Genomic DNA, 24,329 nt, shown 5'->3' with positions numbered 1-24,329 from the left:
AAGTTTATACATACCACTAAGAGTTAAAATATATACACAAAACCACAAAGCCGTTTGTCTTCTCAAAAGAAAAAGAAAATAAAAAGTAGAGGAAAAGTGCATCAAGCACCTCTAAAGCACCTATGCCAGCACCTTCTCCTCCATTTGCTTCCTAGAAGTCCCATGGCTTTCCTTTGCTTCGTTAAGACTATTTAAGGATTCCTTGAAATTTTTGGCGACATTATTCGCACGCTGCACAACTGTGAGTCATTAACATTAACCATGTAAGCCTCTTGCTCATGGAGCTCCCTCTTCTGAGCCTCAAGAAAGGTTTTTGCCCATGCAATGTTCTCCAACATAATCTGTTGGTGAACCTGCGCCGTTACAGATTGAGCCTTAAGTTCTTCAACCCTAGCTTTAACTACTTAAAAGTCTTAATCAGCTTCTAGGATATCACTTCGATGATTTTCAACTGCCAATTCCTCTGAGGAGATGACGTCAGGGAACACAGTAACCAAAGCCTCTTGAGCGAAAGCAACTTCCTTAGGCATCTTGAACAATCTTGTTCACCGGTTCACGAAGCTTCTCTTTGTTAGCCCCCCATGAACCTGCAACCGATATCAGTTGGGACATAGAAGTTGAAGTTGTCCTCAGGTCTGCCAATAAATAGTTGCCCAAAGATCTAAAACGGACCTCACCACTTCTTGACCCATCTTCTTCTGCCCTTCCCCTAGGTTCGTCGAATACTTCATCGTGAATTGAACCAAGGCCTTTGGAAGAGCAGGGACAATGACCAAATCTGTTTCAGGGTTAATGGCCTGCACCTCAAGAACATTGACCTCGACCAATGGAGGAGGAACAACATCAGTCTCATTGGAATCGGGAGCATTGGCTGTAGAAATGTTGGCCTCAGCTAATAAAAGAGGTTGGGCATTGACTTCACTTGGCTCAGTAGAGGGAGGAGTAGCAACCAAGACTTCTGCTTCAGTGATAATAACTCAGCAGAAATAGTAGATGGTGTCTCGGCACCAATGCTGGTAAGCATGGGCTCAGGAGTATCCTCCGGGGGAATGAGCAAAGAAGTCCTTGTAGAAAGCCTAAAAGTTAGAAATGAAAATAGTCATGTAAAGAAGTATTGTAGCACGATGGTTCAATCAAATGCTTGAGGAGCTGGTTTCGTCCATGCGAAGTATATAAATAGGGAATGACAGACTTACATAAGAACGAGAACTCAGGTTGTGGAGGTTGGATGAAAGCAAAATATTTGTTATTGCCACAATACTGACAGACACCTCAACCTGAGACAAGCCTTCTCTATAACGTTGGGGAGAAACACCACTATTAGACATCATGATCATAAGGCATGGGGATATCCTCAACCGTAGGGGCCATTCGCCTGATTTTCCTTAACTACTCCTTAGTGGGAGGCTTGGGCAAGCCAGGAATACCTTTTAGCGCATCTATTAGCTCTTCGTCACTATCAAAAGAAGTTGCTTGCTTGGTTCATCACAGACAAAAAAAATCCTTCTCCTTGTGGTTCTGTCCCATGAACTGGAGAAGATGGTGCCATAGGAGATGGAGAACGGGTGTCCAGCTCAATCGTCTCAATCCTCTTCTTCTTAGCTATGCTTTTCAGTATAGGAAAGGAGAAGGACTCAACTTCTTAGGAGGTATATGCTTCTCACTCCTCTTCGGAGGAATGGACATTGGATCACTAACTGCATGAACGTGAGCCTTTGAGATGTTCGTTAATTGAGAGCACCGTGTTCTACCCTCAGAAACCAATTTGGTAGCTGGTTCTTTGAGAGATGACTCTGAAGGCGAGATGCTACTTAATTTTCTTTTCCCCTTACCCTTTGGATCGGCTTCATGTTGTTCTGATTTGATAAATGGAGCATTTGATTCCTTGCAAGGAACCTTTGAAGCTGAAGGACTTTGAGCCTTCCTTTACCCTTAGCCTTTGGCTCAGTCTCTGAATGTGCAAAACTTATGGCTAGGTTCTTCGGCTCTCTTTCTTAAAGGAGACGGAGTCCTAGCTTTTCTTTTAATGGATTTGGCATGCCTGGGGTCAACCACCATTTTGATGTTTCAAACGAGAGGGTGTGAAATCTGTCTTGAACCGCTAGCTAGTTGGCAAACAATTTGGCTAGGTGATGATAGAAGGAATCCCTGCCTTCCTCCATTTGTTCCACTATGAACTCAATGTCCATAGGATGTTCAACACTGAGGGTGTTCCAGTCAAAAGGAAAACAGACCACTGTCCAGTAGCTAGAGCCATCAGCGATGTGACTCTTAAAATTGGTTACTATCTTCCCATCAAGCCGAAACATAGGCATATTCTGCATCGACTGAACATAATGGCCTCTTTGTGACCCGTGGTACCAATATTTTCCATAATGGGGAACAATTAACTTGCACACATGGTTAATCGTGGTGCAAGAATCCCACACAGTCTTCACACTATTCTAGTGACAATTTGCTTGTAAATGATAAGGGGCAGTGTTAGTTCATCCCGTGCTGCCATATGCATTGGTGAGGACTGTATAATTCGATCATCTTCTTGATGCCAACTCGGTGGGAGTGTGGCACCATGAACACTTAGGAGATACATTATCTCCCGATTGCTGGTTGGGTCATTGTCAACCTGAGATCCATACTCATCTTTGAAAAGACGGTCAGTTGGGCCCCCAATGGGAAATGGCTTGCCCTGAAAAAAAGTTTATCACCTTAGAAAAGCTTCCTCGCAATATTATCGGATTGAAAAACAACCTTGTGTCCCAACAAGTGCAGTAAAATTTGGAAGGTACTGCAATCGATGTCGCTTGCTAGATGGTAGGTGCTTGGAAGTAGGCACCCAGCCACCTATAAACATAATGGAGAGGGAAAACCCATGCGAGCATGTCCCAAACTCTTTGAAGTGTTAGTCGCCACATTGAGCCCATTATAGATACTGCATAAGACGGGTTGGGCTTATGGCCTTGGCCAAATCACAAGCCATATAAAGGTACTCGGTCCTAACTTCAGGACCCAATATAGGACGTCAAGTAGATGGTATCAATTAGGTCTGTGGGACGGGGAGGCATCTCAACCTTAAGGACAGGGGGCTTGTTACTTGAAGTTAAAATAGGGTTGCCTGGTTCCCCTATAGCCCTGTCTGAATCGAAGAAATGGGTGATCCACACTTTAGGGCCTCCTTAAAGAGAAGCCAACTTCCAAAACTCCTTAAATGGCCTTCTCAAGGCTGTCGGCTTTCGAAGGCCGAGATAAACTTTATCCTCAAGTATGATGTCATTATCTGGGATAAACTCCTCATAACGATCTCCAAGAAGGGAAAGATCGTCAATGAAATGAAGATTCAAGAGAGACATGACGGCCTCCCCATGGTCAAAGAAGTTGGTGTTTTTCGCTCAACACTAGGTCTCCAAGTATGCCCTCACCACGTTAGTGTAACGATCATATGGCCAGGTCAAACATTCGCAGGCGCTTAAGAGTTCTGTGCTTATGAGATCATTTTAGAAGCTGCTCTCTTCCTCACATCTAAACTTGAGGGATCCTGTCAGGCAGTACGCTTGGCAATTTGATGTGCAAGTATAGGAAATATTCTATTTCCAACGACAATTTTATGCTCATAATGGAGAAGGAGGCTTTATGGAGGAAGACCCCGATGATAATCCTTGCTAAACTTGCCAAGGCCAAGAGGCTCGATCAAATAATTGATAAAAAGGGGCCATCTTAGATATTCATTGACATTGCCTTTAGCTTGGCATACGGGTCTATGATGAGCTAATTCAACCCCGGTGCACTTTTCCCACCAATCCTCTACTCTTTCAAGAATTTCTTGCGACACATGACATCTAAAATAGGAGAAAAGAGTTTCATTTAATCGGAACTTATCTGCATATCATTCATATTGGTCTAAGGCTCTGACCAACTACCGATGCCTGTCATGGCTTAAGTCGAAAGTCTGACCTTACGTTTCTCATATATTGGGTTAAGAATCTGACCGATCATTGATGTTTGTCACAGTCACACACACACAAACACACACTCACACACACATACTCGCACTCACACTCACATTCACACACACTCACACTCACACTCACAAATATATAAGCTATCACCTCTAATCTGATAAGTCTAGACAAAATTCCATATTACTATGTATAGAATTAGGCACAAGATTGTGTTTCGTCTCTTGATGAGTTTGGGTATGCTAAATACCCAACTGTGATAGTCCATGTAATTTTTTTTCTTATTTGTACTTGTTTTTATTAATATTGATGAGCTTCATTTTCATTGAGTTTTCTTGTAAATCAACAAGCATGAAAGCAACTTATCATCGAACCGGATCTCTTTTTGTTATTTGATATTTGAGATCTTGATCTTGCAAGCTTGATTTGCTTAACGGTTCTTTCTTCTCTAGTTTATTTCTGCTCTTGCTTCTTTCATGCAAATATGGAGTGAATTTGCTGGCGCTTTACTTGTGGTTTGCAATTTTATTAAGTAACGTTTTCTTAACACACACACTCTCGCTTCTTTCATGTAAATATAGAGTGAATTTTCTGGAGCTTTACTTGTGGTTTGCGGTTTTATTAATTAACTTTTTCTTAACACACACACTCTTGTTTCTTTCATGCAAATATGGAGTGAATTTTCTAGAGCTTTACTTGTGGTTTGCGATTTTATTAAGTAACTTTTTTTTACACACACACTCTTGCTTCTTTCATGCAAATATGGAGTGAATTTTCTGAAGGTTTACTTGTGGTTTGCAATTTTATTATGCAACTTTTTCTTAACACACACGCACACACATGCACACCAGACACACACACTCACGCTAATGCATAAGGATGGGTTTATATATACACTAATGTATAAGATCATGTATATACTTATTATCAATGATATATACAATTATTAGCTCAATTTGTGTACGTATTTATGTATAGCAATATATACCACCGTTTTTCGAGTGTATATATATATACTGATGCATATAACCATACAATACATTTGTTATCCGTTATATATACAATTAGTGTGTAAAAATACATTTATATGTGCGTGTGTGTGTGTGATGATTATACGATGTGTATATACGGATTTGTGTATATGTAAAGTACATAATTGTATATATATAGTGCATTAATATATACATTTCTATATACATTGATGTATATGACTATATATGCACTTATTATCAGTTTATACATTGATTAACGGATTGTACATTGATTTATGTACTACACACACACATATGCACTCACACTCACACTCACGCATTCACACTCACACTCACACTCACACTCACACACTCACACTCACACTCACATACTCACATCATACTCACACTCATACTCACACGCACATATACGCACACACACACACACTCACACTCACACTCACACTCACTCACACTCACACTCACACTCACAGTTATATATAGTATCACCTCTAATCTGATAAGCCTATGCAAAATTCCATATTACTTTGTATAGAACTAGACATAAGAATGGGTATGCTAAATTCCCAATTGTGATAGTCGATGTTAATTTTTTTTCTTATTTGTATTTGTTCCTATTAATATTGATGAGCTTTATCTTCATCGAGTTTTCTTGTAAATCAACAAGCATGAAAGCAACTTATCATCGAGGCAGATCTCTTTACGTTATTCGATATTTGAGATCTTGATCTAGCAAGCTCAATTTTCTTAATAGTTCTTTCTTTTCTAGTACAGTGCTGCTCTTTCTTCTTTCATGCAAATACGGAATGAATTTTCTAGAGCTTTACTTGTGGTTTGCAATTTTATTAAGTAACTTTTTCTTAACATACAACTCTCTCTTCTTTTATAACTTTTTCTTAACACACACACACACACACACACCACACACACACTCACACTCACACTCGCACTAATGTATAAGTATGAGTTTGTATATACACTACTGTATAAGACCATGTATATATACCTATTATCAGTGATATATACAATTTCTTCTCTCCCAAGTGTGATAGTCAATGTAAATTTTTTTTCTTATTTGTACTTGTTTTTATTAATATTGATGAGCTTCATCTTCATCAAGTTTTCCTGTAAATTAACAAGCATGAAAGCAACTTATCATCGAGGCGGATCTCTTTACGTTATTCGATATTTAAGATCTTGATCTTGATCTTGCACGCTTGATTTCCTTAATCGTTATTTCTTCTTTCTTGCAAATACGGAATGAATTTTATAGAGCTTTACTTGTGGTTTGCAATTTTATTAAGTAATGTTTTCTTAACACACGCAATCTCTTGCTTCTTTCATTCAACTATGGAGTGAATTTTTTGGAGCTTTACTTGTGGTTTGCAATTTTATTTACTTTTTCTTAAGACACACAGCCCGCACACACACTCACACTCACACTCCCACTAATGTATAAGAATGGGTTTGTATATACGCTTCTGTATAAGACCATGTATATACCTATTATCAGTGATATATACAGTTATTAGCTCAATTTATGTATGTACATACCATCGTTTTCAGAGTATATATATATACTGATGCATATAACCATACAATACATTAGTTATTAGCTATATATACAGTTACTAGTGTGTAAAAATACATTGATATGTGTGTGTGTGTGATGTCTGTGTATGTACGATGTGTATACCCGTATTTGTGTGTGTGTAAAGTGCATAATAGTAAATTTTCAGTACATTACTATATACATTTCTATATACATTGATATATACACTTATTATCAGTTTATACATTTATTAATGTATAATGTACACTGATTTATATACTATACACACACACATGCATTCATACTCACACTCACACTCACACTTACACTCACACTCACACCCACGTACACACACACTCACATTCACACTGATATCGTACGCACATGCACCCTTACGCATTGATAGTGCATACATACATTTCTATATACACTGATATGTATGTCCATATAGATACTTTTTATCAGTTTATACAGTTATTAGTATATATGTACATTGAAATGTATATACATACATTCATATGCATATGTATAAAGGGTTTATATTTACACTAATGTATTAGACCATGTGTATACTTATTATCAGTGATATATACAGTTATTAGCTCAATTTGAATATGTATATACTTATTAGCTCACACTCATGCCTAATCACACTGACACTCAGAAATATATATACTATCACCTCTAATCTGATATGCCTCGGCGAAATTCCATATTACTTTGTATAGAATTAAGCATAAGAATGGGTTTTTTCTCTTGATGAATTGGGTATGCTAAATACGCAATTGTGATAATTCATGTTAATTTTTTATCTTATTTGTACTTGTTTTTATTATTATTGATGAGCTTCATCTTCATCGAGTTTTCTTGTAAATCAACAAGCCTGATGCAACTTATCATCAAGGCGGATCTCCTTACGTTATTCGATATTTGATATCTTCATCTTGCTAGCTTGATTTGCTTAATGGTTTTTTCTTCTCTAGTATAGTACTGCTCTTGCTTCTTTCATGCAAATATTGTGTGAATTTTCTGATGGTTTACTTGTGGTTTTCAATTTTATTATGTAACTTTTTTTTAACACACACACATATGCACACCGAACACACACACATACTCACACTCACACTTAGGTATATGACCATGTATATACCTATTATCAGCGATATATAACGTTATTAGCTCAATTTGCATATGTATTGATGTATAAACAATATATACCATTGTTTTCAAAGTGTATATATATATATACTGATGCATATAACCATACAATACATTAGTTATTCAATATATATACAGTTACTAATGTGTAAAAATACATTGATATGTGTGTGTGTGTGACGTTTGTATATATACGATGTGTATGTACGGATTTGTGTTTGTGTATATATAGTGCATTAATATATACATTTCTATATATTGATGTATATGATCATATGTAAACTTATTATCAGTTTATACATTTATTAATGTATATGTACACTGATTTATATACTACACACACGTACAAACACTCACACTCACGCACACGCACTCACACTCACACGCACACTCACACATATACACACGCACTCACACACACACACACTCGCACTCACACTCACACTCGCACTCGCACTCGCACTCACACTCACACTCAAACTCACACACACTCACACTCACACTCACACTCACTCACAGATATATATATTATCACCTCTAATCTGATATGCCTAGGAAAAATTCCATATTACTTTGTATAGAATTAGGCATAAGAATGGGTATCTTCTCTTGATGAATTGGGTATGCTAAATATCCAATTGTGATAGACCATTTAAATTTTTTTTCTTATTTGTACTTGTTTTTATTAATATTGAAGAGCTTCATCTACATCGAGTTTTCTGTTAAATCAAAGAGCAAGAAAGCAACTTAACATCAAGGTGGATCTCTTTACGTTATTCGATATTTGAGATCTTGATCTTGATTTGCTTAATGGTTCTTTCTTCTCATGTATCGTACTTCTCTTTCTTCTTTATGCAAATACGGAGTGAATTTTCTGGAGCTTTAGTTGTGGTTTGCAATTTTACTAAGTATCTTTTTCTTAACACACAAACTCTTGCTTCTTTCATGTAAATATGGAGTGAATTTTTTGGAGCTTTAGTTGTGGTTTGCAATTTTATTAAGTAACTTTTTCTTAACATACACACACACCACACACACACTCACACTCACACTCACACTCACACTAATGTATAAGAATGGGTTTGTATATACACTACTGTATAAGACTAAGTATATACCTATTATCAGTTATATATGCAGTTGCTAGCTCAATTTGTGTATGTATTGATGTATAGCAACGTATACCAGTAGTTTCAGAGTTTATATATATACTGATTCATATAACCATACAATAAATTGTTATCAACTATATATACAGTTACTAGTGTGTAAAAATACATTGATATGTGTGTGTGTGCTGTCTGTATATATACGATGTATATATACAGATTTGTGTGTATGTGTAAAGTGCATAACTGTATATTTTCAGTGCATTATTATATGCATTTCTATATACATTGATGTACATGACTATATATACACTTGTTATCAGTTTATACATTTATTAATGTATATATACACTGATTTATATACTACACACATATACACGCACTCACACTCACACTCACACTCACACTCACGCTCACACTCACACTCACACTCACACTCACACACACACACACACTCACACTCACACTCACACTGATATGCGCTTGCACATGCACACTTATGCATTGATAGTGCATACATAAATTTCTATATACACTGATATGTATGACCATATAGACACTTATTATCAATTTATACACTTAGTAGTGTATATGTATATTGAAATGTATATACATACACTAATATACATATATATAAAGGGTTTATATATACATTAATGTATAAGACCATGTATATACTTATTATCGTTGATATATACAGTTATTAGCTCAATTTGTGTACGTATTGATGTATAACAATATATACTATTGTTTTCAGTGTATTTATATTTACTAATGCATATAACCATACAATACATTAGTTATCTGCCGTATATATAATTATTATGTGTGTGTGTGTGTGATGTTTGTATATATACGATGTGTACATACTGATATGTGTGTGTGTAAAGTGCATAACTGTATATATACAGTACATTAGTATATTCATTTCTATTTACATTGATATATATAACGATATATACACTATTTATCAGTTTATATAGTTATTAATATAAATGTACATTGATTTATATACTACACACACATTCACACTCACACACTCACGCACAATCATACTCCCACCCACACTCTCTCACACACACATTCACACTCACACTCACACTCACACTCACTCATACACACACACACTCACTCATACTCACACTAACACTCACACTCACACTCACACTAACACTCACTCACACACTCACACGCACACGCACACAGACTGACACACTCACACATTCACACACTCACACGCACACTCACACTCACAACCACACTCACACTTGCAAGCACACTCACACACTCTCACATACACTCACACACTCACACTCACACTCACACACACACACTCACACTCACACTCCCACTCCCAGTCACACTCACACTCACACTCACACTCACACTCACCCTCACACAGACACAGTCACAACTCACACTCACACTCACACAAACACTAGCACCGACACTGACCCTCACAGATATGTATACTATACATGCGTGGTGTGTATGGACTGATGTGTGTATATTTACGATATGTATAGGCATATCTTTTTGCGTATATGTATACAGTTGCTTGCTATCAGTTATATGCAATTATCGATGTATATATACACTGAAATGCGCACACACATGTACCCTTACGCGCGGATAAGGGCATATATAATGTGTATGTATACATTAATACATGCATTCTATATACACTGACATATTTGACCATATTGACACTTATCAGTAGTTTATATGTATATATGTTGTGCATATAAATGATATGTATTTACTGATATGTTTATGTGTGTATGTATAAACTTGCTATCAGTTATATATGCACTGATATACGACACATGTGCACGCTCACCCATTGATAGTGCATACATTTATTTCTGTATACACTGATATATATGACCATATATAACACTTATTATCAGTTTATACACTTATTAGTGTATATATACAATGAAATGTATATACGCACACTCATATGCATATGTATAAAGGATTTATATGTACACTTATGTAAAAGACCATGTATATACTTATTATCAGTGATATATACAGTTATTCGCTCAATTTGTGTACGAATTGATGTATAGCAATATAGACCATTGTTTTCAGTATTTATATACATACTGATGCATATAACCATACAATACATTAGTTATCTGTTATATGTATAGTTATTAGTGTGTAAAAAATACATTGATATGTGTGTATGTATGCGTGTGATGTCTGTATATATACGCTGTGTATATACTGATATGTGTGTATGTTTAAAGTGTGTAACTGTACATATACAGTACATTAATATATACATTAGTATATATGACGATATATACAGTATTTATCAGTTTATACAGTTATTAACATATATGTATACTACACACACACTCGCACTCACACTCACCCACTCACACACACTGGCGCTTACACTCACACTCACACTCACTCACACTCACAAATATATATACTACATATATATGTGTGGTGTGTATCGACTGATGTGTGTATGTATAATACGATATGTATATACTGATATTGTTATGTATATGTATACAATTATCAATATATGTATGCACTGATATGCGCATGCACATGCACCTTTACGCGTTGATAAGTGTATATATACTGTATACACTAATACATGCATTCTTTATACACTTATATATATGACCATAAGGACATATATTAGCAGTTTATATATATACAGTGTGTATATATACGATATGTATATATTGATATGTTTATGCGTGCATGTATAAACTTGTCTGGTATATATAACCATGGTATGCGCACGCACATGCACCCTTACGTATTAATATTGCACATATATATTTTTATATACACCGATGTTTATGACCATACACACACTTTTTATCAGTTTATACAGTTATTAGCGTAGATGTACATTGATATGTATATGAATGCACAGGTGGCAGTTGCAGCCAACAAGACAAAGGGACAGATCCCTTGCCCCTTCCTTTTTGATTAGTTTTCCTCTCAATTCGTACCATTCGAATCATTATCTTCTCTGTAAATGATTTTTCCTGCCATATACAATTTCCAAATTGTGATAAATTCAAGTATTAAAGAAGGAGATTATTTCTTCTGGCTATCACGTCTAATCAGATAAGCTTAAGCGAAATTCCATATTACTTTGTATAGAATTAGGCATAAGAATGAGTTTCTTCTCTTGATGGATTGGGTATATGCTAAAATACCCAATTGTGATAGTTCATCTAAATTTTTTATCATATATTTGTACTTGTTTTTATTATTGTTGATGAGCTTCATCTTCATTGAGTTTGCTTGTAATTCAACAAGCATGAATGCAACTTATCATCGAAGCGGATCTCTTTATGTACACTGATTTATATACTATACACACACACTCTCACTCTCACTCACTCACACACACACACTCTCACTCACACACACACACTCACACTCGTGTTGTGTATGGATTGATGTGTGCATATATACGATATGTATATACTGATATGTTTATGCATGTATGTATACTGTTGCTTGCAGTTTTTGTATAAACTGATATATGTACACTGATATTTATATATGCACACACATATGTACATGTATAAAGGGTTTATATATACACTAATGTATAAGACCATGTATTATTCTCAGTGATATACACAATTATTAGAGCAATTTGTGTACGTATTGATGTATAGCAATATATATCATTGTTTTCAGTGTATATACAACTATTAGTGTGTAAAGAATACATTGATATGTGTGTGTATACGTGATGTTTGTATATATTCGATGTGTGTATACTGATATGTGTGTATGTGTAAAGTGCATAACTGTATCTATACAATGCACTAATATATATATTTCTATATATATTGATGTATCAGTTCATACAGTTATTAACGTATATCTACATTAATTTATATACTACACACACACTCACTCACACTTACACTCACACTCACCACTCACACTCATACACACACAGACACATGCACACTCACACTCAACACACACACTCACACTTACACACACTCACACTCACACTCACACTCATACACACTCACACTCACATATATATATACTACAGACATACACACACTCACACTCACACACACTCACACTCATACTCACAGATATATATACTATACGTGTTTATGTGTTGTGTATGGATTGATATGTGAATATATACGATGTGTTTATACTGATATGTTTATGCGAGTAAATATACAGTTGCTTGCCATCAATTATATACAATTAGCAATGGATATAAACACATATATGCACACACACATGCACTGTTATGCGTTAATAAGTGCATATATATTGTGAATGTGTATGCTATTACATGCATTCTATATACATTAATATATATGATCATAGAGACACTTATATATATATATATATATATATATATATATATATATATATATATATATATATATATATATATATATATATATATATATATATATATACAGTGTGTCTATATAAGATATGTATATACTGATATGTTTATGTATGTATACACTTGCTATTTATAAACACTGATATGCGCACACACATATACACTTACGCATTGATTATGCGTACATACATTTCTATATATACTGATATATATAACTTTATAAACACTTATTATCAGTCCATACAGTTATTAGCGAATGTTATCAGTTTATACAGTTTATGCCTTTATTGATGTATATATACACTGATTTTTATACTACACACACGCACTCACACTCGCACTCACACAGACAAACTCACACTCACACTCAAACTCACTCACAATCACACTGATACTCACAAATATATATACTATCACCTCTAATCTAATATGCCTAGCGAAATTCCATATTACTTTGTATAGAATTAGGCATAAGAATGGGTTTCTTCTCTTGATGAATCGGGTAAGCTAAATACCCAATTGTGATAGTCCATGTAAATTTTTTTTCATCGAGTTTTCTCATAAATCAACAACCATGAAAGCAAGTTATCATAGAGGTGGATCTCTTTACGTTATTCAATATACGAGATCTTGATCCTGCAATCTTGATTTGCTTAATGGTTCTTTTTTCTCTAGTATACTACCGCCCTTTCTTCTTTCATGCAAATATGGAGTAAAATTTCAGGAGCTTTTCTTGTGGTTTGCAATTTTATTAACTTTTTCTTAACACACACAAACTCTTGCTTCTTTGATGCAAATATGAAGTGAATTTTTTGGAGCTTTACTTGTGGTTTGCAATTTTATTAAGTTACTTGTTCTTAACACACACATACTCTTGCTTCTTTCATGCAACTATGGAGTGAATTTTTTGGAGCATTACTATTGGTTTCCAATTTTATTAAGTAACTTTTTCTTAACACAGACACACACACACACCACACACACTCACAAACACACTCACATACGCACACACACTCACACACACTCACATAAGCATGCACACTCATACACACACTCTCGCACGCACACACTCACACTCTCACTCATACACTCGCGCTCACACTCACACTCACACTCACACCCACATACACACACACCCACACTCACACACACTCACACACTCACACTCACACTCACATTCACACTCGCACTCACACACACCCACACTCACACACCATACACACACTCACACTCACACTCATACTCATACACACACACACACTCACTGTCACTCTCACTCTCACTTTCACTCACTCACACTCACACTCACGCACACACTCACAATCACACTCGTTCACACACAAGCTCACACACTCACACTCATACTCATACTTGCACTCACACTCACACTCACAATGACACTCACACACTCACACTCACACTCACACACACACACACACTCATACTCATACACACACACACACTCATACTCACACTCACACTCACACTCACATAGACTCACACTCCCACATTCACACACTCACACTCACACACACACTCACGCACCCTCACACTCATGCACACACTCACACTCAACTCACACTCACAGTCACAGTCACAGTTACACTCACACTCAGATATATACTACACATATATGCGTGTTGTGTATGGACTGTTGTGTGTATATATACGAGATACATATATTGATAAGTTTATGCGTGTATGTATGCAGTTGCTTGCTATCAGTTGTATACAATTATCGATATATATATATATATATATATATATATATATATATATATATATATATATATATATATATATATATATATATATATATACTGATATGTGCTCATACATGCACCCATACGCGTAGATAAGTGCGTATATATTGTGTATGCATACACTTATACATGCATTCTATATACACTGAAATATATGACCATATAAACATATATTAACAGTTTATATATAAATATATATATACAGTGTGTCTATATATTATATGTATATACTGATATGTTTATACGTGTACGTATAAACTAACTATCAGTTATATATACATTAATATACGCACGCACATGCACCCTTCTCAAGTATAGTACTCATCTTGCTTCTTTCATGCAAAAATGGAGTGAATTTTCTGAAACTTTACTTGTGGTTTGCAATTTTATTAAGAAACTTTTTCTTAATACACACACTCTTAACATACACATAGTCTTTATTAAGTAACTTTTTCTAAACACACACACACTCTTTCTTCTTTCATGCAAATATGGAGTGAATTTTCTAGAGTATTACTTGTGGTTTGCAATTGTATTAAGTAACTTTTTCTTAACACTCACCACATACACACACACACACTCACACTCACATTCACATTCACACTCACTCTCACTCTCACACTCACACTCACTCTCACTCACACTCACTCTCACACTCAGACACACACATATACACTCACACTCAAACTCACACGAACACACACACTCACACTCACACTCACACTCACACACACATACTCATACAGTCACACACGCTCACTCTCACACATTCACGCTCATGCTCACATTCACACTCAGATATATAGTACACTTATACGCATGTTGTGTATGGACTGATGTGGGTATATATACTATGTGCTTATGCATGTATGTATACAGTTGTTTGCTATCAGTTATATACAATTATCAATATATGTATATAATGATACGTGCACGCACATGCACCCTTACGCATTGATAAGTGTGTATGTGTTGTATATGTTTACACTAATACATGCATACTATATACAGATATATATGACCATATAGACATTTATTAACACTTTACATATATATATACATAGTGTGCATATATACGATATGCATAGAGTGATATGTTTTTACGTGTATATATAAACTTCCTATCAGTTATATATACATTGATATGCGCCTGCACATGCACCCTTACGCATTGATAGGGCATACGTACATTTCTATATTCACTGATATGTATGACCTTATGGACACTTCTTATCAGTTTATACAGTTATTGGTGTTTATGTACACTAATATGTATATACTCACACTCATGTGCATATCTGTATTGGGTTTATATATACACTAATATATAAGACTATATGTGTACTTGTTATCAATGATATATATAATTATTAGCTCAATTTTTGTACGTATGGATGTATATCAATAGATACCATTCTTTTCACAGTATATATATATATACTGATGCATATAACCATATAATACATTAGCTATAAGCTATATATACAATTATTAGAATGTAAAAATACATTGATATGTGTGTGTGTGATGTCTATATGTATATGATGTGTATATACGGATTTGTGTTTATGTGTAAAGTGCATAACTATATATATATAATACATTAATATATACGTTGATGTATATGACCATATATGCACTTATTATTACTATATACCTTTATTAACGTATATGTACACAGATTTATATACTACACACACTCACAGTCACACTCACTCTCACCCTCACCTTCACACTCACACTCACACTCACACTCACACTCCCTCACTCATACACACATACAATCACACGCTCACACTCGCACTCTCACTCTCACTCTCACTCTCACTCGCACTCACACTGACACTGACACTTATAAACACTCACACTCACACTCACAAATATATATACTATCGCTTGTAATCAGATATACAATTGCGAAATTCCTTATTACTTTGTATAAAATTAGGCATAAGAATGGGTTTCCTCTCTTGATGAATTGGGTATGTTGAATACCCTATTGTGATAGTCCATGTAAATTTTTTATCGTATTTGTACGTGTTTTTTTTTATTATTGATGAGCTTCATCTTCATTGAGTTTTCTTGTAAATCAACAAGCACGAAAGCAACTTATCATAGAGGCGGATCTCTTTACATTTTTCGATATTTGAGATCTTGATATTGCAAGCTTGATTTGCTTGATGGTTCTTTCTTCTCTATTATAGTATTGCTCTTGCTTCTTTCATGAAAATATAGTGTGAATTTTCTAGAGCTTTACTTGTGGCTTGCAATTTTATTAAGTAACTTTTTCTTAACACACACACACTCTTGCTTCTTTCATGCAAATATGGAGTAAATTTTTTGGAGCTTTACTTGTGTTTTTGCAATTTTATTAAGGAACTTTTTCTTTACACACACATGCACCGCACACACACACACACTCACACTCACACTCACACTCACACTCACACTCACACTCACTCTCACACTCACACTCACACTAATGTATAAGGCCATGTATATACTTATTATCAGTGATATATACAGTTACCAGCTCTATATGTCTATGTATTGATGTATATAAGCATAGAATACATTAGTTATCGGCTATATATACAATTACTAGTGTGTGAAAAATACATTGATGTGTGTGTGATGTTTGTGTATGTGTAAAGTACATAACTGTATATATACAGTGTATTAATATTTACTTTTATGAAAATACTGTTAATGGCACAAATTAAAGCTCAAAGCATAATTTTTTACTGATAAATAAGAAGCAGAGAGTGTGACTACAGGACCAAGTAATCAATATTTTATTGTTGATTGTGTAAACATTAAACTTACAGGAGTAAGCAATTGTACATATAGGATTAGTTCCCCAAACTTAATCCTTCAGCTCTGTTTCCTCAAAAAAATGAAAAGCCCTCTTCAAACTATCCCAAATCAGAGAGAAAAACCCTTTTCAAACTATCCCAAATCAGCTTTTCATCTTCCTAAATCAGCATCCCATCTTCCTTTTCTCTCTCTAAAAATCAGTTAAGGCCTCTTTCCATTAGAGTTCTTTCTTTTCTCTCTCTAAAAATCACTTAGGGTGGCCCCTTCCATTAGGGTTTGTGAAAACTATTTTCTTCTTCTTTCTTCTTGCTATAAACCCTAATGGCTATGAGCCGAGCCATATTTTCTTCTCTTCCTTTCCTTCGTCGTTCTTCTTCTTCTCTTTACACAATAAACATAGATGTAAATCCCAAATTTATATGAACTTCTTCCAACTAAAGAAATTTATAAAACTTTAACCATAGTTATGGAGTGACCATAGACACCATACCATAATTAAATAACTGTCGTGACAAAACAAAAATCATGTGTTTACTTTTTGGTACCTGCTAAATAGATGTTTAAGTATTTAATAAATAAATTTATAGTATATTTATTTGTTTTTGTATGTAATAAGTAAGTGTGATGTTTCTTAAAGTATTTAATTGGTAGATTTATATGGTACTTTTTTTGGTATATACTAATTAATTATGTATTTAATATTGGATGAGTCACAAGACATCTAAATTAATTGACTTAATTATATTAGTTTAGTAAAGTTTTTATAGATGAATTAGTAATTGATGGCTTTGACAAAATTTTTATTTTTTAGAATTTCAAAATTTCTAATATGATAAATTTATTCGATTTTTTGCTCTGATTTTTTTAGCCTAATCCTATATATTAGCGATATCTTTATATGAAGTATTTTTACCAATCCGTATTTTTTATCCAATTTTTTCATCTGATTTTCAAAATAAAAACGATTTATTTTCGATATGTATATACTGATATTTTTATGCGTGTATGTATAAACTTGCTATCAGTCATGCACACTGATATGCGCACACATATGCACCCTTACGTATTGACAGTGTATATATACATTTCTATATACACTGATATAAACGACCTTATAGACACTTATTATCAGCTTATACAGTTATTAGTGTATATGTACATTGAAATGTATATGCGCACACTCATATGCATATCTATAAAAGGTTTATATATACACTAATGTATAAGACCCATGTATGTACTTATTATCAGTGATATATACAGTATTGAGCTCAATTTGTTTACGTATTGATTTATAACAATATATACCATTATGTTCAATGTATATATATTTATACTGATGCATATAACCAAACAAAACATTAGCTATTTGCTTTATATACAGTTATTAGTTTGTAAAAAATACATTGATATGTATGTGTGATGTCTGTATATATACGATGTGAATATACTGATATGTGTGTATGTGTATGTGTATGTGCAAAGTGCATAACTGTACGTATACAATGCATCAATATATACATTTCTATATACAATGGCATATATGACGATATATACATTACTTATCGGTTTATACTGTTATTAACGTATATGTATATTGATTTATATGCTACACACACACTCACACTCACACTCACACTCTCCCTTACACTTACACTCACACACTCACTCGCATACCCACGCACACACACTCACACACACTCACTCGCATACACACGCACACACACTCACACACACTCACTCACATACACACACACTGACACTGACACTGACACTGACACTGACACTGACACTCACACTCACAGTCACAGTCACAGTCACAGTCACACTCACACTCACACTCACACTCACACTCACACTCACACTCACACTCACACTCACTCACACTCACACTCACATTCACACTCACACTCACACTCACACTCACATTCACTCACACTCACACTCACAGATATGTATATTACACATATATGCATGTTGTGTATGGACTGATGTGTGTATATACACGATATGTATATACTAATATGTTTATGCCTGTTTTTGCGATCTTGATCTTGAAAACTTGATTTGCTTAATGGTTCTTTCTTCTTTAAAATAGTACTTCTTCTTTCATGCAAATAAGAAGTGAATTTTCTGGAGTTTTACTTGTGGTTTGCAAGTTTATTATGTAACTTTTCTTAACACACACACTCTTGCTTCTTTTATGCAAATATGGAGTGAATTTTTTGGAGCTTTAATTGTTGTTTCCAATTTCATTAAGTAACTTTTTCTTAACACACACGCACACATACACAATCACAATCACACTCACACTCACACTCACACTCACACTCACACTCATACTCACTCACACACACACTCACACGTGCACACACACACTCACACACACACACTCACACTCACACTCACACCCACACACGCTCACACTCACTCACACACAGTCATAGTCACGGTCACAGTCACTATCAGAGTCACACACACACTCGCACACTCACACATTCACACACACAGGCACACACACTCATACACGCAGTCACACTCACAACTCACTCACACACACTCACATTCACACACACAAACTCACACACTCACACTCACACACACACTCACGCTCACACTTACTCACACTCACACTCACTCACACTCACACTCACACTCACACACACACTCACACATGCTCACACTTACTCACACACTCACACTCCCACTCGCACTCACACACACACACTTTCACACTTACACACACACACACTCATACACACTAACACACACTCACACAGACTCACACTCACACGCACTCGCACTCACAACTTACACTCACACTCACAGATATATGCTACACATATATTTGTGTTGTGTATGGACTGATGTGTGTATATATACGATATGTATATACTTATATGTTTATGCGTTTATACATACAATTGCTTGCTATTAATTATATATAGTTATCAATGTATATATACACTGATATACACACGCACGTGCACCCTTACACGTTGATAGGTTCATATATACTGTGTATGTATACACTAATACATACATTCTATAAACATAGATGTATATGACCTTATAGACACTTATTTGCAATTTATATTTATATATGATGTTCATATATACTATATGCATATGTTGATATGTTTATGCATGTATGTTTAAACTTGCTATCGGTTATGTATATACTGATATGCGCACACACATGAACCTTTGCGCATTGATTGTGTATATACATTTCTATACACACACACACTCACACACTCACATAGGCACACACACACACACTCTCGCACACACACACTCACACTCACACTCCCACTCACACTCGCACACACACTCACACTTACACTCACACTCACACTCACACTCACACCCACACCCACACTCACACACACACACACACTCACACTCACACACACACACACACTCACACTCACACTCACACACACACACACTCACATTCACACTCGCACTCACACACACCCACACTCACACACACTCATACACCTACTCACACTCACACTCATACTCATGCACACACACACACTCACTGTCACTCTCACTCTCACTTTCACTCACTCACACTCACACTCACACTCACGCACACACTCACAATCACACTCGTTCACACACAAGCTCACACACTCACACTCATACTCACACTCACACTCACATTCACACTCACAATCACGCTCACACACTCACACTCACACTCACAATCAGACACTCACACTCACACTCACAATCAGACACACACACACTCATACTCACACACACACACTCATACTCACTCACACTCACACTCACACTCACACTCACACTCACATAGACTTACACACTCACACACACTCACTCACACACTGACACTCATAACTCACACTCACAGTCACAATCACTGTCACAGTTACACTCACAGTCACAATCACTGTCACAGTTACACTCACACTCACAGATATATACTACACATATATGCGTGTTGTGTAAGGACTGTTGTGTGTATATATACGAGATACATATATTGATATGTTTATGCGTGTATGTATACAGTTGCTTGCTATCAGTAGTATACAATTATCAATATATATATATATATATATATATATATATATATACTGATATGTGCACACACATGCACCCATACGCGTTGATAAGTGCGTATATTGTGCATGCATACACTTATACATGCCTTCTTTATACACTGAAATATATGATCATATAAACATATATTAACAGTTTATATATAAATATATATAAACAGTGTGTCTATATATATACTGATATGTTTATACGTGTATGTTTAAACTAGCTATCAGTTATATGTTTAAACTAGCTATCAGTTATATATACACTGAAATACGCACACATATGCACCCTTACGCATTGATAGCGCATATCTACATTTTTATGTACACTGATATATATGAACATATATACACTTATTATCAGTTTCTACTTTTATTAGCATGCACGTACATTACTGTGTATATGAATGCACAGGTGGCTATTGCAGCCAATAAAGTAAATGGACATATCCCCCCACCCCTCCTTTTTGAATATTTTCCTCTCAATTCTTTCCATTCGAATCATTATCTTCCATTTGAATGATTTTTCCTTATACAATTTTCCAAACTGTGATAAATTCAGACCTTAAAGAATTATTTCTTCTAGCTATCACCTCTAATCAGATAAGCCTAGGCGAAATTCTATATTAATTTGTATAGAATTAGGCATAAAAATGGGTTTCTTCTCTTGGTGAATTGGGTATGCTAAATACCCAATTGTGATAGTCCATCTAAATTTTGTCTTATTTGTACTTGTTTTTATTATTATTGATGAGCTTCATCTTCATCGAGTTTTTTTGTAAAGCAACAAGCATTAAAGCAACTTATCATCGAGATGAATCTCTTTACATTATTCGATATTTGTGATCTTGATCTTGCAAGCTTGATTTGATTAATGGTTCTTTCTTCTGTAGTATCGTACTTATCTTGCTTCTTTCATGCAAAAATGGAGTGAATTTTTTGAAACTTTACTTGTGGTTTGCAATTTTATTAAGTAATTTTTTCTTAATACACACACACACTCTTGACACACACACACTCTTTATTAAGTAACTTTTTCTTAACACACACACACTCTATCTTCTTTCATGCAAATATGGAGTGAATTTTCAAGAGTATTACTTGTGGTTTGCAATTGTATTAAGTAACTTTTTCTTAACACACACCACATACACACACACACTTACACTCACATTCACACTCACACTCACTCTCACTCTCACTCTCTCTCACCCTCACACTCACACTCACACTCATTCTCACACTCAGATACACACACACACACTCACACTCACACACAATCACACTCACACTCACACTCACACTCACACTCACACTCACACACACTCACACACACACACTCACACTCACACTCACACTCACACTCACACACACGTACTCATACACTCACACACGTTCACTCTCACAAATTCACCCTCATGCTCACATTTACACTCAGATATATAGTACACTTATACACATGTTGCGTATGGACTGATGTGTGTATATATACTATGATATGTTTATGAGTTTATATATACAGTTCTTTGCTATCAGTTATATACAATTATCAATGTACGTATATAATGATACGTGCACGCACATGCACCCTTACGCATTGATAAGTGCGTATGTACGGTATATGTTTGCACTAATACATGCATACTATATACAGATATATATGACCATATAGACATTTATTAGCACTTTACATATATATATATAGTTACGATATGTATATACTGATATGTTTTTGCGTGTATGTATAAACTTCCTATCAGTTATATATACACTGATATGCGCCCACACATGCACCCTTACGCATTGATAGGGCATACGTACATTCCTATATACATTGATATGTATGACCCTATGAACACTTCTTAGCAAATTATACAGTTATTGGTGTTTATGTACACTGATATGTATATACTCACTCATGTGCATATCTGTATTGGGTTTATATATACACTAATATATAAGACCATATGTGTACTTATTATCAGTGATATATATAATTATTAGCTCAATTTGTATACGTATTGATGTATATCAATATATACCATTCTTTTCAGAGTATATATATAAATACTGATGCGTATAACCATATAATACATTAGTTATAAGCTATATATACAATTATTAGTATGTAAAAATACATTGATATGTGTGTGTGATGTCTGTATTTATATGATGTGTATATACGGATTTGTGTGTATGTGTAAAGTGCATAACTATATATATACAATACATTAATATATACGTTGATGTATATGACCATATATACACTTATTATTACTATATACCTTTATTAACGTATATGTACACTGATTTATATACTACATACACTCACTGTCACACTCACTCTCATTCTCACCCTCACACTCACACTCACACTCGCTCACTCATACACACACACACTCACACACTTACACTCACACTCACACTCGCACCAGTACTCTCACTCTCACTCGCACTCACACTGACATTGACACTTACACACACTCACTCACACTCACACTCACAAATATATATACTATCACTTG

General features: G+C 35.0%; 1 long non-coding RNA gene across 5 annotated transcripts in view; it reads left to right on the top strand.

Annotated features, from left to right (window-relative positions):
* The window catches only part of LOC148779079 (uncharacterized), a 95,805-nt gene that overhangs the window by 50,467 nt on the left and 21,009 nt on the right, over nucleotides 1-24,329 (top strand). The window contains exon 4 of one of the 5 annotated variants that reach the window (XR_016048206.1): nucleotides 11,676-11,858. The exons of the other annotated variants lie outside the window; for them this stretch is intronic. This is a non-coding gene — a long non-coding RNA (uncharacterized LOC148779079). Of the gene's footprint in view, nucleotides 1-11,675; nucleotides 11,859-24,329 lie in introns of those variants that run through there. 5 annotated transcript variants of the gene reach the window in all.

This window comes from Amborella trichopoda, chromosome 13 (genome assembly GCF_054954075.1).
Source record: "Amborella trichopoda isolate Santa Cruz 75 chromosome 13, AtrichopodaSantaCruz75HAP2 v2.0, whole genome shotgun sequence".
In the NCBI taxonomy this organism is placed as follows: Eukaryota; Viridiplantae; Streptophyta; class Magnoliopsida; order Amborellales; family Amborellaceae; genus Amborella; species Amborella trichopoda.
Note: the sequence above shows the minus strand (reverse complement) of the source record. Positions and strands in the feature narration are given on the sequence as shown.